The 10,993-nt window shown below is 43.1% G+C and overlaps 1 pseudogene; it reads right to left on the minus strand.

Moving 5' to 3' along the window:
- Positions 1-5,320: 5,320 nt before the first annotated feature.
- LOC102014791 lies at positions 5,321-7,063 on the minus strand (annotated as a pseudogene).
- Positions 7,064-10,993: the final 3,930 nt, after the last annotated feature.

Here is a 10,993-nt window from a genome sequence, read left to right on the forward strand (position 1 = left end):
GACTTACAGCCTTATATGTCTGGGTTGAAAAACTTGTAGAGTTTTCTGAAATTCTCAGTACTCCATGTGTTCTTCAAAGGGTTTTGAAATGTTGCTGTCCTACTGTCTAAGGAGTCTGTGGCCACAGAAATTTAGAGCAGGAGACAGCTCTAGAGCTCCTTTTTGGTTGCTTTGCCCCTGCCCCACCAGCCGACAGGAAGCAAACAGGTGGAGAGGTAGGCATGTGACTTGCTTTCCACCTTCACATGGGAATGATGGGCTGGGTGTCAGGGACAGGGTCCTTGAAGCATCATGACACATGGGTACAGAATGCCTGCTTTGCCCAGGTTCTGTCTGGGTGCAGCTGATGCCAAAGACAACAAACTGACCTGCCTGCTTCACTTTGTTTCTTTCACATCTACTGGAAATTGTTCCTCCCACCCTCTGGGCCCGTGGTCCTCAGGACCCCCTTTGGTCATGTGCACTTCCCATTAGGCAGAGTCTCCCACCCTCAGGCTCACACACATCGACACACACACACTGTGTAATTTGGCTGTTAAATGTCCTCCACCTTGTTCCCTGAAGTGGCACTAGTAGGAGTTCTTCCCTGGAGTGGCACGTTAGTAAGTGGGACCCTGTGAGAGGTCCTCAGGTCATTGCAGGGATACATTTGAAGGGCTGTGGGGACCCTGGCCCCTCCTTTTGTGGCTTCCTGGATCATGATGCCAGTGGTTTGCTCTGCCATACAGTCCTACCATGTTGTGCCACCCTAGCCAGATGTCCAAAGCCAGGGGCCACCTGATCTTGGACTGAACCCTCTGTAACTGTGAGCCAAAATAAGCATTTCTCTTTATAAGTGGATCACCTCAGATAATAGCTGAAGTAATGTGTAGCTATCTGATATATGTGCGTATACACACATTCATACACCACATGCTCACATACTCATACGTTCTCACCCACTCCTACTCCCAATTTGCCTTCTTTTGCTCTTCCCAAACTCAGGAATTACTCAATAATTATTTTCTCTTTTAAAATGACAACTTGGAGTTGAGGAAAATTTCCCATCACTTAAGGCTATTCCTGTATTTTAGAAGGCTACATGTTACCTTGGTGTCTTTTTAAGTCCAATACTGAGAGGTATCAGGCAGATTCCTGTGGTGCCAGAAGTCACTGGGGCCCTGGAGCGCTCTGAGGACCTTGGGTGGGAGGGGACAGCTGTCCTTGGGGCTTCATTTTCAAGACTTTTTCCTGATTTGGGATAATAGGGCATTGACTTCACTATAGAGCATAGCATGGCAGGAAGTAGGGGGGTGATTTAGGGAGCTGTGTGTGCTCCACCACTCAGACAAGGAAAGTGATTTTACTTCAGGCAGACACATCGGTATGATTTACTTAGCAGCAAAATGGTTCCTCTCCATGAATTTTAAGACTCTTACTCTCCCTGGATTGGAGGGAAGGGCAGTATAGAACTGGATTCAGAATTAATGGTCCATATAATATTGATTCTTTGGTATTTACTGAAATTTGCTTCTTTGCATCTCAGTATGTGATAGATTTTAAAAATGGTTCTCTTCATGGTCAAAAAGAGTTTTAGGCACAGCATTCTATCTATGTCCTTCAGAACAAGCTTGGGATTTTGTTATTCTGTGTCCTTAATGATTTAAATTGGTTAGTTATTGAAATAGGCATAAAATCACTTTTAGTTTATATTTATCACATTTTCCATATTATTCTTTCACTTTTCATTTGGTCAGGATGAAACTATATTAGGTTTCTGTAGGGTCTAAATTACTGTCACTTTCTGGTGATTTGTTTTCTTTTATGGTTCTGTGTGTGTGTGTGTGTGTATATGTGTGTGTGTGAGAGAGAGAGACATCAAATATACATTGCCTGATATAATGATACAGCATTGACTTTCTCCTGCTTAGGATTTTCCTATTACATCTGTTCCTCTTCCATTCCTTTCACCTTCAGGTTTAGAAATGTTTCTTTGCAGTCTCACATAGCTAAATGTTATTAGCTCACAGTTACGGAGGGTTCAGTTCAAGATCAGGTGGCCCTTGGCTTTGGACATCTGGCTAGGGTAGCACAACTTGACAGGACCATGTGGCAGAGCAAACCACTGGCATCATGATCCAGGAAGCCAGGAGAGGAGGGGCCAGGATCCCCACAGCCCTTCAAAGGTACCCCTGCAATGACCTGAGGACCTCTCACAGGGTCCCACCTGCTAACGTGCCACTCCAGGGAGCAACTCCTACTAGTGCCACACCAGGGAACAAGGTGAAGGACATTTCACAGCCAAACTACACAGTGTGTGTGTGAGCCTGAGGGTGGGAGACTGCCTAACGGGAAGCACACATGCCAGATGAAAACATCCTTCTTGTGATCTGGGAGGTTTAACCCGATTAACTTCCCTATGTGTAGTTGTGTACACAGGCCTGAATTCACAATCTTATTTTTGGCCTGATGTTTTCTATACTTCTACCTGTTGGTTTTGCTCTCTTTCTCTCCTTTACCATCTCCTTAAAAACAGTGTTTTCATAGTTCTTGTTTTCTTTGTACAAGCTTGGAAGTTTTAGATTTTTTTTCCCATTGTTTTTGAGAGTAAGCTTAATTTTTCAATGAATTTTTTTTAAAAAAGCCAACTCAAACTTCCAGGAAAGTTGCATTTGGAATACAGAAAGCATTGATGTAACACCCTTACCACCTTCCATTGCGAAGGAAATAAGTCAGGGTCACATATTATGTAAGTTGTTGTACTTCTTAACTCTTCCTAAACTTGGAATAGCTCTATACCCAGCCCTTCCCTGAGGGGCATCAACCCTGGCTCACTGGTCACCATGCTTTGTACCCGCAGCAGGCCGGGCCCCTCCATCATCTGTGTGTGACACAGGGAGGGAGCCCCACATCTCCTGATCCTTTGGACATGTTGGGGCAGCACAAGTGTGGCTAAGAGCCATTTCCCTTCCCTCTCTGTTTCTCCTCCCGAAAGCACTGGTGTAAAAAGAATGTAAATTGAGAAGCAAGCTCATCTTTCAGTTCCATAAAAAAGATCAGCGGCTGTGGGAGACGAGGCAAGGTAGGACGCAGACCAAACATCCTTGCTGTAGAGAGACCTAAGGGGAAAAATGGGACCAAGCCATAAAATGTTTACGGTGTCCTTGGAATAATTGAGTATTTCCTATTTTGTTGTGCTGAGATTTTATGAGCCAAACAGAGGACCTTTAAAGCTTATTTTGTTTTGCTCTTCAATAGGTTTAATTAAGGTTGGACTTGAGACAAAGTTGTTAGAAAACTTGAGATTTAAAATGAAACAACCCAAGAAACCTACATAACCACCCATGTGGATGTCTATGTGATGGCTGGGTGGCTCTGTTAGCCCCAGATGGGCTCATCATTTCGTATCCTGTCACAGCAAAATCTCTACTGTTCTCACTTAGTGAGTGTTCAGAGTGAAATGTTCTATTAGTACAACTTGCACGCATCTTTCTTTCCATGCATGACCCCAAGGGCTGCCTGATCCTCCTCCCTGGCAGTAAGGCTTACTTATGACTTTGCCTTCGTATAGCTTTCCCCTTCTCCCGTCCTCTGGTTGTAACTCCCTTTGTCATAAAAGGAATTTAGTTTCCTTTCTCATTGCCCTCTGATCTCAGATCTTGCTTAACCATTAGATACTGTCGTGGTTTTTACCTAGATGTCTTACAAGGTACTCCTGTGCTCACTGGCAAGAGTTTTGGAAGGTGACTGAATTTTGAGGGCACTAGAGTTGACTTGGTGTTAGAAGGTGGGGTCTGGTCAGAAGAAGTGGGTGACCTGGTGTGTCTCTCCCTTCCCAGATTTTGTTTTAAAAAAATTTTATTTTAAAGAGAAAAACAACAACAACAAAAAACAAAAACAAAGGCAAAAACCAAACAACAAAAAATAAAAACAATACAGAATTTCAAAACAAGGTGATAGGAAATTAACAATGGTTGTTACATTCCATATTGCTATCTTCAAAGTAGTTGCTCAGATTACCAAATATAGGTATTTAAGATTTATCAAACAATTAAATGTTAACTGCTCCTTTCAGTAAACCAATAGAAATTAGTAGTACAGTTATCTTAGCTATAATGTAATGTAATATAATATAATATAATATAAATTTCTCTTCCTTCTTTTCTCCTTTCCTTCCCAGATTCTGGGCTCTTTTCTTCTCTCCCTGTTTTCTGGCTTTCATGATATCAGCAGCCTTTCCTTCCCCTTGTTCTACTGCCCCACCTTCCTGCTTTGGAGCCAGCCAACTATGGGCTAAAAACATGAACCAAAATAAACCTCTCCTCCTTTGAGCTGTGAGTGTGGGTATTGTGAGTGAGTAACAAGAAAGTAGCTAAGAGATTTATCTACCACTTAATACATTCTTCAACCAGTACCAAATCTGAGGCATTACATTAAGGAAAACATTTTAGCAGTAAAATAATGACTTTCTAGATCATATACTTAAGGAAGGGTTAAAGTCAAATACAAAATAGGGAATTTACCATGTGTTCTGATTATGGCTATAACCAGTCTGTGTGTCACTGATAAGTGCTGAATACATTTTATAAAAACTGGAGTTAACTGGAATAACATTAATTTAAAGATGTTTGATAGATTTTAATTTTTAGAAAAGTTTTAAACTCACAGCAGAACTGAGCAGAAAGAACAGAGCATTCTCATTACCTTTTGCCACCACACACCCAAGAGTCCCCACCGCACCCCCATCAGAGTGGGACGTGTTAGAAGTGAGGACCCTACAGTGACACACAACAGTCATCAAATTCCATGGTTTTAGGTAAAGTTTCACTCTTGGACTTGCATGTTCAATGTGTTTGGACAAATGTATAATGACCCGTGTGCATGCAGAATATTTCCACTGTATGGTACACCTAGTTTTACTGCAGACAGAATAGTTTTACTGCATGAGAAATCCCCTGTTCTCCTCCTATTCACCCTCCCTTTCTCCTAACCCTCGTCAACTACTGACATTTTGTGTCTCCATGGTTTTTTTTTTTTAATTGTATACTTAGAACCATAGACTAGGCAGTCTTTCCAGATTCTTCTACTTAGTACTATGCATTTAAATTTCTCAATGTTCTTTTGAGCAGCAATGTTTACTTGATTTTTTTCCCTAAAGCTTTTACTTTAAGAGATGATGAAATAGTCATAGAGGTACACCTGGTAAAGAGATATGATCACAGAAGACCACAGACCTGATCAAGCGAAGACAATTTAACCAGAAAATTTAGTGCTTGTCATCTGTACTCAAGCTGAAGTTCTGGGCGTATGGCGTACTGCAAAGGCTGATGGGAATGAATAACTAGTGTTCCTCTCCTTGCTGACCTTCAAGAGAATCCACACCAACATCCTCACAACACTTCTCTAGGCCCGCCATGTCCTTCCTGTCCTCAGAAAATTATCCTTCCCCAATCCTCTTATGTATGTATCACTGAGACAGGAGATCAGGGCATGGCAAAGCTGGCTGGGGAAGTAGCTGTGACCTGTTAATTACAAAATTCCACGACACGTGCATAGAATGGTTCCCAAAGCCCTGCATATGGATGTCTCATGAGAACTCAAGCAGGTTTTTGATGGGATGGCCTAGACCTGATGTCATCCTAAGGCATGGGTGATCCAAAAAGGGTAAACCTCATTGAGTTTTTGCCACTGTGTTCACTCTTACATGTGGCTCACCCTCACACTGTAGGGTGTACTTCTTTTCTTACTTTTACTTGGCCCAAACTTGCTCTGTAGAGCCTGTTTCTTTTCCTAACTCTAACAAACTTTGGCTAGTTCTTTGCTCAGGACAGAAAGAACGTAGAAACCACCTCCTGAAGGAGACTCCAGCACCCCCAAATCTGGTAATGGTACCAGTGAACAAAGGAACTCTTTATGTGCATCAGATCAAACCTGTGGTCCAAGTGAGCCTGGGCCTCAGTTAATGGCTGTGGTGTTGCTCAGCATACACACAGCCTGCTGTATTTGGCCAGATCTCCACCAAGCACCACAGTGGGAGGCTGGTAATCAATGCCAACCTTGAAGCTACTGGGGCACCAATCCACACACTGAATGTTGAACTTGGTCTTGATGGCAGCAGTGGCAGCACTGACATCTTTGGGGAACACGTTACCATGGTATGATAGGCAGCAAGCCATGTAATTAGCATGGTGAAGGTCATAGTTCACTCTCTGGGTGGCTGGCTCAAAGCAAGCATTGATGATCTCTGCTGCAAAGAGTCCTTCATGGTAGACATTCTCTATGGAGATAACAGGGGCACATGTACCTGGAGGGAAGTGGACATGGGGACAGGCCACCAAGTTAGTCTGGAATTCTGTCAGATCAATATTCATGGCTCCATTGAATCTGAGGGAAGTAGTGATGGAAGACTGCTCATCAGGCAGCTGAGGTTGGTAGGTTGGATGCTCCGTCTCAAAGTTTCTATGACAGAAGTCAGAGATGGTCTTCTTGTCTACCACAAAGGCACAATTAGAGCACTCCCGAGCGATGTGGGTGGTGTGGATGGACTTGTAGGGCTCAGTGGCAATGTGGACACCCTGGGGGCTGGATACAGGGAGAACTCCAGCTTGGACTCCTTGCCATAGTCAGCAGAGAGACGTTGCATCAACAGGGTGGAGAACCCAGAGCCAATTGTCCCACCAAAGCTGTGGAAAATCAAGACGCCTGTAGACCTGTGCACTGTTCATTCAGTTTATTAATTTGGTCCAAGATGGGGTTGATGACTTCCTTGCCAATGGTGCAGTGCCAATGGGCATAGTTGCTGGCAGCCTTTTTCCTGTGATGAACTGCTCAGGGTGGAAGAGCTGGTGGTAGGTGCTCATGCAAACTTCATCAATGACTTTGAGTTCCAGGTCTAAAATATTGCCCTGGGCACATGCTTATCAGCAACATTCTCACTGCAGAAGATGCTGAAAGAGTCATCTCCTCTCCTAAGGGTCTTGGCACTTGGCATCTGGCCATAAGGCTGGTTGCCATGTTCCAGGCAGTGGAACTCCCAGCAGGCATTGCCAATCTGGTCACCAGTCTGGCCAACATGGATGGGGATGCACTCATGCACAATGGCTACAGGTTAGGGGTGGTGGTGGTGGAGGCAACAGGAGCAGACACCAGGTCCCAGGTACTGTCAGTGACAAGCTAAAAGCAAGGTGAGTAATGTACTCCATTTGACATTTTAGTGATGACTGAGGGTGACTTTTAAAAGGATAAATAACTTAATCTTTTTTTAAAATCCCAAAATATCTGTGTATAGCTTCTCCCTTTAAGAACACAGAAATGATCTGATGTTGCCCAACGACAGAGGAGATAGCGGCTCAGTTTCTGCATCATGGAGACTGAGTTACCTGTCCATACCATGTGGCCATAGAAGAGATGTCCAGCTCATGCAAAGCCTTGCTGGAGCAGAGGAACTGGGAACCATGGTGCATTAAGCACAGACTATGGAACACCACTCCATGTGAGTGTGACCTTCACTTTCACCTTGAAGGGCTTTCGATAATCCTTGAAGAAGTCAATGTGTTCTTCCTTTGAAGGACCAGAACTTTTAAATGAGAAAGAAATGATGACAAATAACGTCTATGAAATTTCAGTGAGATCTAGAATCCAATGACTCTTCCCTCTGGTCCTGCATGCAGTGCTGGCCAGTGGTTGTACAGGGCTATGAGCACATGAGGGGGCTGAGGACAGGATGCCCCTGAAGCCTACTGTCTTCCTCAACTCAGTGCCAAAGGTCAGGCTAGTGGGAATGCGCCTCCTACCCTCCCTGTTTCCCTGAGCGGGAGTTCGTGGACAGCCTTTTGGACCAGGTTAGCCTCCCCTTCCTCCACTTCTCACCTGACTAGAAGCACAGGCTTCGGATGTTGGAGCGAGGATAGGCTTGTGATGGAATAGGGGATCAAAGCAGACACAGGATATTCTTCTTCTCCAAAAGCAGAAATTACTACCAGGAGGACTTCATCCGGTCAGACTCCGGATAAGCCTGTCCTGGCTTTGACTGATGACAAAGACATTTGGGCCTGTCAGGCACCTGGTGTTGCTTCTGCCTTAACCCCTTCTTTTTTTGTTTTTTTTTTTCACAGCACTTCTCCAGTAGCCACAAGAAAAACTGAGTAACTATATCACCATTTAATGCCATTTTAATGTCCATCTGCATTTTATTAGTTCTTGAATCTCAGTCCAAATTTTATCTTGTTGGAAGTTGTGCGGTCTGATTAATCTCCTGCAATCTTTTAGACAGGCCTTTTAAAGGTGCTTGCGACACCGTCCGTTAGAGTCGCTGGTGTCGCTGCTTTTGATGAACAACAAGAAATTATCAAGCTTTTCTTGTGTGCGTGTCTCATTTGGCACCTGAGAAGAGTGAGGTGTAAAGGGTCTGGTGACTTATGCAGAGCTACTCAATTTCCTACCAACCACTGACAGTAGAAACTGGTGGTGCTTAATCTCACTGCCACTTTCTCCTCCCTTCACTTATGTTTTTAGAGCTTTCTTGAGGTAAAACTGATACACAAAAATCCTCACATATTAAATGCATATGTTTGATGATAGTGGACATACGTACACACCAATGCTACTGTCACTACCATCAAGGTACTAAACATATTCATCCCCTCCAAAAATTTCCTTGTGTTCTTTGGTGGTACGTGTGTGTGTGTGTGTGTGTGTGTGTGTGTGTGTAGAACACTTACCGTGAGCTCTGTTCTTTTCATGTATGCAGTAGCATGTTCTTAGGTATATGGGCTATGCTATGCAGCAGATCACCAGCATCTATCTGTCCAGCATTACTGAAACCTTATGTCCCTTAAGCAATGATTTCCCAAATCTCCTTGCCCATTTTTGGAAACCACCGTGCCACTTTCTGCTTTTATGGGTTTAATTATTTTAGATACATTCGAAAATGAACTGTCTACAGACAATGGGACCCTCTTTAGCTTTGAAAATGAAGGCTGCCCTACCTCAACATGGATGAACCTAGACGACTCTGTGCTGAGTGAAATGACCCAGGGGAGCGGACAGTTGCTGTGTGATTCCACTTATACGAAGGGCCTAAAATAGCCAAACGAACACAGAGAAGCTGTGTAAGGATATTTATTTTATTAAACAAACACAAATGGCACTAACATTTGAGTCAAGCACCTTGTGACAATTACTAGCACTAATGAAGTCTGTGCTATTTTTATGTCTAGTCTGCACAGGAGAAACTAAGAGAGGTGTGAATAACTCCCCCAAGGTCGCAGAGTTTGTGAGGGGGTGTGTCTGATGAGAACTTGGGCAGATTGGCTTCTGCAGCCCACACTCGTGCCTGACCTGACCCTTTGTCTGCTCTAGGCAGGCTCGTTGTTGGCCTTTACCGTACATTTACAGTATGAGTACTGTCCCCGTCTGGGAAGGCAGATATTAACTTTGTCTGCTCCAGCTTCAACATCCAATCAAAGTTTAACTGTGGTTCAGCTCTTAAGTTACTTCTTAGGAATAATTTTCTTTCAAATTTAAGATCCTTTGAGGATCTCACAAAAATAATCATTGCTTCATACTTATTGGTGCCTTGTGGCTTGAGGAAGTGTTAATATTATTTATCTTGCATATCTTAATTATTCAAAGCAGTGTGTAAAGAGAATGAGGCTGCTTTCTCATCCAAATCTCAGCCTGGAGAGTTCTTTCCTCCTCTGATATAAAAAGTGATGCTGAGAAGCATAATTATTCTCAAGGATGACTTTTATCTCATCACACCTGCTAAGATTCCCATGTGCTGGGCAAGTCTTGAAAGCAGCCAGATGCTTTGGCTGTTTTTAGCTTTCTCAGCTATTTTGTGTTCTAAAAGAGGAAAGCAATATGAAAAGAAATGTTGTACAGTGTTGTACAGTTCCTTGACTTACAAACTAAATGTGTTCGCGAGGGATGGTTGTAACTCAAGTTGGTTGTAAGTCAAGACTAGTTTTCCCATAAGAAATAATGGAAATACCCATAATGCATTGTGACTCTCCCAAAACACCCCTAAACTAACATTTCACAATAAAAAAGAATTGTATAGTGTATGTAATTTACCAGAAACACCAATAATTTTCCTGCTCTATTCACCAAAAAGTTACACAATGTGCCTAGTTTCATACTCTACTCACAATTTCATATTCCACTCACCATTCAGGGTGACACCTTTGGCTTGCAGCAAGGGAGGATGAAATGGAAGGGGGTCATTGTTTGGAAGGAGACCCCTTCCATAAGAACATCAGGAACCTGGCTCTCTGGTGTCCTCTCTCTCTTTGGGAGAGTTTGTAGCCCACCAGGACCTGCGTCTGGTTCACTAGGTGTCAAACTTTTCAGAACTAAAACTTGGTCTAAGTCTGTTTCTTTCTGTCTTTTCTTTAACAGTGTTGTGTAGTATGACATGACATTGTCATTAGGCAAGTGAATGCAATGATTGGCTTTTTCTCTGTCTGGGTGGGTCTTCTTTATAAATATTTGTAGCTCTGTCCATTTTTTTCAGGATTTCCTGTATTTCAGGAAAAAAAAAAAAACTTCACTGCACTGATTCTTGATATCCCCCCTCCTTTTCAGAAAGTTCCTCAGCTGCCATTCTCTGTTGCTCAGTCAGAAGTTACTGAAGTTCCTCTGTAGACAGTTCCTCTGAGTGCTCCCCCACCGGTTCCTCAACATCACCACTGTCTACCTGCAAGCATGTGGACTCTGCTATAGAGACAGTGTCATCAACAGGGTCAATTGAGGGTCAAGCACCTTTACACAGCCTTCAAAATCTCTCTCCTCTGTAATTTTAGGCCACGATTTCTTCCAGGAAGATCTCAGTGACCTTAGAGAGACATTGGCCCAGGATTTCTCAATTAATCCTATAAGGAAAGGATGTTGTTATGTTCCTTCCAGAACTCTTTAAGGGTAAAATCTGTATCTGATACCATCTGGAAGAACTTCAGGAACAGTTCTTGGTGTGTATCTTTTTTTTTTATTTTTTATTTTAAAAAATAAAAGT

This window comes from Chinchilla lanigera, unplaced genomic scaffold (genome assembly GCF_000276665.1).
Source record: "Chinchilla lanigera isolate Chin_1 unplaced genomic scaffold, ChiLan1.0 scaffold00090, whole genome shotgun sequence".
Lineage (NCBI taxonomy): Eukaryota > Metazoa > Chordata > Mammalia > Rodentia > Chinchillidae > Chinchilla > Chinchilla lanigera.